The sequence below is a fragment of the Stomoxys calcitrans genome, chromosome 5 (assembly GCF_963082655.1).
Source record: "Stomoxys calcitrans chromosome 5, idStoCalc2.1, whole genome shotgun sequence".
In the NCBI taxonomy this organism is placed as follows: domain Eukaryota; kingdom Metazoa; phylum Arthropoda; class Insecta; order Diptera; family Muscidae; genus Stomoxys; species Stomoxys calcitrans.
Window position 1 is genome coordinate 56,032,975 of NC_081556.1, and position 5,784 is coordinate 56,038,758.

Sequence of the window (5,784 nt, forward strand, 5' to 3'; positions counted from 1 at the left end):
ATAGTCCGATATAACTTCGAACTTACCCAGCCTTTGGACAAAAAAGAAGACAAAAAGTGAAAATTTTTAGCTAGTTTTCTTAAATTTTAAGGCCTGTAGCGTGATTTCAACAGACAGACGGTCGGACGGACGTGGCTAGATCGTCTTAGATTTTTACGACGATACTTCATAGAGTCGGAAATAGATATTTCGATGTGTTGCTAACGGAATGACGAAATTAATATACTCCCACCCTTCGGTGGTGGGTATAAAAACCAGAAAGTAAGGCAAAATTCGTGCGTAGCCGATTATATAATACCCTACAACACCAAGTTTACGGACTAATTTTAAAATGTAGAGCTCATCTCCAAATCTAGTCAGACTCCAATTTTGCATACCTATTGAAATGTGGAAAGGTTGTAGCAGCCGAAGTTGTGGCTGCTACAACATTAAAATTCCATATCGAATGAAAGATATATATGGGAGCTATATCTAAATCCAGTCCGATTTCTAACACATATGAAGACATAAAATAAAACACCACATGCTAAAGATCGGACCAAAATTGTGGCTTCTATAGCATTTAAAGGCCATATCGGATGAAAATTATATATGGGAACTGTATCTAAATCTGAACCGATTTTGTTCAAAATCAATAGCGTTCGTCCCTGCGCCAAAGAACCAAAATGTGTAAAATTTCAGGACAATCGGGCAATAATTGCGACCTGTACCTTGATCACAAGAATACATGGACAGACAGACGGACATAACTAAATCGAATCAGGAAGAAATTCTTACCACAATTTTAAAAAAAACATCAGGTCTCGGAGATGTATGCACCGTTTTAAGCGAAATATTGTATGCCCCCTTATGTTAACCAAAAAACATAAAATTGGTATAAAACTTTGGGTCAAATGATCTGGGAGATGTCCCACCCCAAAACCAACCCAAAAATCCACCCAAATAGACATGTTGGCTCATTGGGACAATACGGGTATCAAATGAAAGGTTTTTGGGAGTAGAATATGAATCTTAACATGAGGAGGACTCAAATAAATGGTCTTTGGCAGTGGAGTAAACAGTTGAAATTATTATTTGTGTCCAAGTGTGTGGAGACCGATCCCCTCCCCTCAATAAAATCAACACCAAAAAGGCTGAGCAACTCACCAAAAAAAAAAAAAAAACAAGTTAGAGCGTGCTAAGTTTGGCCGGACCGAATCTTATATACACTCCACCATGGATCGCATTTGTCGAGTTCTACGCGCAGTATCTCTTTTTAGGCAAACAAAGAATATTGAATAAGAACTGTTATGCTATTGGATCTATATCAAGTTATAGTTCGATTCGGATCATAAATGAATTGAATGCTGAACATTGTATTGTAGAAGTCATTGTGTAATATCATTCGGATAAGAATTGCGCATTGTAGCGGCTCAAGAAGCAAAATCGGGTGATAGGTTTATAAAGGAGCTGTATCAAGCTATTGATCGATTCAGACCATAATAGACTCGTATGTTGAAAGTCATGAGAGAAGCCGTTGTACAAAATTTCTGCCAAATCGGATGAGAATTGCGCCCTCTAGAGGCTCAAGAAGTCAAAGATCCCAGATCGATTTAGATGGCAGCTACATCAGGTTATATACATTTGGGTTGACACAGGAAGGACTAGCGGAGCTTTGAAAATGCTGTACCTATTGTAGTTTGCTTGTAATATGTATTTGTAAGTAGTTTACATATGCCTTTAATAAAATTAATTAGTGTGGATATGAAATGGCATAGGCTTAAAAATGAATTTTAGAGTAGAGCGAATCGAACCGGTCCAACTTGTATTTTATAAAAAACATTAAATTCATAATTTTTATCCCAACTCCCTTCCACTTGTTTGTGGAATTTTTTCCCAAATTTTATCAACCTATTCTCATTTTTATCAGGATTCACTGAATAAGGTTAGGCCAAGCAATCAGCCGACATACAATTTTTTGAATTTTTGACAGTAGTCGGCATTGAGGATGTCAACTTGCTCTTTGCTTACATTCTCACATTCGTTGATGGTTTGCATATGTCATTTATTTAAATTTGAATTTTGAAATTTTGAAAGCTAAATATCCCAATTTTCAAGACTTTAGCGTTATTGCAACTAAGGATTGTCAGAAGGACGGACATAATTAAATCATCGACGATCAAGAATATATATGTATATATGTACTTGTAGTGACAATAAGTGTCTTAAAACTAAAACATGTCATACTTTTGATTTTAATACTAAATAAAATTTATTAAATTAAAATTTATTGAATACAAAAACGAATAAAAATAGTGTGGTGCACAGTATGCTAACAATAGCTGACATTCTTCTACATAAAGCAATAGGTATACATGAGATCTTCAATAGCTCGGCCAAATTGTGTTTCAGGTGTTTATTTATTCAATTGATTAGATGGGAAGGTATGCATCGACAGGTTTATCTCAAAAGGAAGACTCATGGGGACATCGACGATTGTGACACAAATCCATCTTGGAAGGGAAAAGAGGGGGAAGTTTACGCCAACAAAAGAAAACGTGTAGTTTCCAGAACTGTAAAAATATGAATATATATATATATATATATATATATATGTAAGATTCATATTACTTAAATCTGAAAGTAATTCTTATTATTGTAGACCGATCGAGCTATATTGCGAAATGGTGAAAGAGAGGAAGACACATAAACAAATAATTTCAAAACTTGAATCACAAATAAAAGACATAAAAATCGAGTTGCAAAAGGCCAATAAAATAGTTTCTTGTATGCGCACGGTCTTCACCGAAGGCCAAATCAAGAAGATTATTTCTCCCGGAGCAGTGCAATGGACCTGGGACGACATCTCACATGCAATTTGTTTGCATGCAGCCGGCCCAAGAGCATACAACCATCTCTACAAAAATGGCTTTCCATTGCCTTCCATTTCAACACTGCAACGCTGGAGCCGAAAAATAAATATAAGTGAGGGTATTATAAAGCCGGTCTTGGATTTTTTAAGATATAACACCGATATGAGCAATGAAGACAAGCTATGCGTTATTTTATTTGATGAAATGAAGGTTATGGAAACCTATGAGTACGACGCTAGAGATGATTGCGTAAGAAAACCTGCCAATTATGTGCAAGTTGTCATGATCCGACGGATTTGGAAATCATGGAAACAGCCACTGTACTTTGATTATGATAAGCCAATGGATAAAACTATAATTTTTTCCATAATAACACAGCTAAATCAATGCGGTTATAAAGTTGTAGCAATTACCTCTGACATGGGGGCAACCAATCGCGCATTGTGGAAAAATTTGGGGGTGACATATGGTATACATTATTAGGTTCCCATATACTACAATAACTAAATTAATATCTTTACAACTATGTTCATATCAATGCAGATCGACCATGGTTTTCACACCCTTCGGCTACTGGTGACAAAATTTTCGTTTTCGCCGATGCTCCTCATCTTTTGAAGTTAATAAGGTTCATAGGACTCGCTTTGTCATATCGAGTATCACAGGCACTTAGTATTTAAACAAGAGTCGGCCACCCAACCCCTCACTGAGACACGATGATTGTTCGCGACTGCAGTTACAACTGTCCTGTAAATATATGGTGCATCCCCCTATCCACAACCTGTGGACGCGCCTGGTAGCTCCCATCTGTGTATATGGCAGCTATATCCACACACATTATGCCAAATTTCAGCAAATTCGTATAATAACTGTGGCTTTAATGGACTCAAGGCCTTAAATCGGCAGATCGGTCTATATGGTCGATTTGGCCTCTCCAAGAACTTTTTTCCTGCGTATGGAAAAGTTAAATCTGTGCAAAATTTCCGTACGATAATTTGATAACACTGACATCGTTAAATTGTCTTCGAGTTTCATGAGAAACACAAAGTATTTCGATGTATTAAAAACAGAATGACAAAATGTACCCCCTAACCTTTGGTGGTGGGTATAAAAATGTCCAATTGCGATGAACACTCTCCCAGGGAATTTATAATAAACGTTATATGAAAGAAATTGCCTAGTACATGAGCACTTCATAAAAATAAATATAAAAAATTTTTGTTGTTTGTGTCTCTTTCGAGACTATCTCAATGATGAGATTTTTGCAATGGAAAAGGAATTACCGAGATCGAAACACAAACCAACCATCAATATAACTTCCAAAAAGATTCACATGTGGCAATTTCAACAGCATTGAAGGCAGTAACAAAACCAATTCTGGTACGGGATGACCATGAGCAGCACACGGGTTGGAACTCTAATCTACGATTGTGTGGTGCTCATCGTCATTACGAGAAGCTCAACTGGGCGCTTCCACAGGTTGCAGTCTCGCGCAATCAGTGATATCGAATGGAGAGTCTCAGTGAGATGCCGGGCGGCCTATTCTTGTTTAAATACTGAGTGCCTGTGATACTCGATATGACAAAGCGAGTTATTGGCGCCTTTAAATAACCAATTGCTTACATGGAGCTTGACGAAGATCGCCACTTCAGCAAATAACAAAACAGATAGTTTTTTTCAGAGAAAGAAGGAGAGAATAAAAGAAAACAAAAATCTACTGACATTTGATGACATTTCCAATCGGCACATTTGACATCCTCAATGATGTTATGGGGCCTATTCACTTTATGTTTTCGAATGTGACCTAACCTTCTATTGCATTTTTATTTCAATTCAAAATACATAGCTTTTTCCCTGGGAAATAATTCCCATTTTCGAAGTTTGTTTAAAATAAGAGAAAAGGGAATAAGGTAAAAACTCCCTAGAAATTGTTATTCAGAATAATAGAAGAGGGGGTAAGCAAAGAACTCCCAGGGAATTGTTGCTCAGAATGGGGCTGTACACGTACTTCATGGCGGGTCGATTTGTTTCGTCCAACAAAAAACAGGGAAATAAGTATACAACTTTTCAATAATTAGGCAGAGTCATAAAAACGGTGATAAAAACATTAATATAGAGATTTTATGCTCTAAGTTTTCGAAAACACGGTAGTCATGAGACGACCCTTTTTGAAAATTTGGGCAATTTTTTACAAGAAATATGCTTGCTTTTAAATTCTGCTATTTCCACCTCGTTGCACATGAACTCTTAAACAAACACTCAAACTAAGTTAAAGTTTGCAAATCGAAATTAAGTTTAAACTTGCTAAAAAGACGAACCAAAGACGAAACGCGTCCCATAGTGGTTGGTGTTCCTTTTCCATTTGCATCTCCGATTATTGAGCTCGTATCGAAAGAGAAACAGACAAAAATTTTAGAATTTAATGATCTTCGTCTTAACAGGCACAAAACTTGAAAATAAAAAAAGTTCGGCAGAGCCCGACCGGGATTCGAACCTGGGCACACGGAACAACAGTGAGAGCCGTTGCCGTTGTCTAGCGTTCGAAGTCATCAATGAAACTTCCAATAGATGCACAAGATCATGTGTAGAACGGAAGAAGTGTAATTTGCCACAGACAGAATGTCTGTCATTACACAAAAATACATGCATTGGGAAAAAGTACAGCTAATAGACAGGGTTGTCGAGCGTGGTTAATGTGGTAATTGTATCATAGATGCGTTTTCGCTATTGATATGGTTCAAATACAACATGCAAACGCATGGCCCTTGAAGCCATCACACCTAATATGGTTGAAAAGTCTTCTAACCAAAAACAAAACGAGTCTCATAGTGGTTGGAGTGTGTTGCTATCTTTGGCTTTCCTTTTCCATTTGCATCTCCGATCATTGAGCTCGTCTCGAAAGAGAAACAGACAGAAAACTTGTTAAAAATGT

The 5,784-nt window shown here is 37.0% G+C and overlaps 1 long non-coding RNA gene across 1 annotated transcript; it reads right to left on the reverse strand.

Moving 5' to 3' along the window:
* Positions 1-2,226: 2,226 nt before the first annotated feature.
* Positions 2,227-3,402, reverse strand: LOC106082053 (uncharacterized). The gene is made up of 2 exons (XR_001220445.2): positions 3,266-3,402; positions 2,227-2,552 (listed from the first exon to the last, which is right to left on the reverse strand). It is a non-coding gene; the product is annotated as an uncharacterized LOC106082053 (long non-coding RNA).
* Between the last annotated feature and the right edge of the window lie 2,382 nt (positions 3,403-5,784).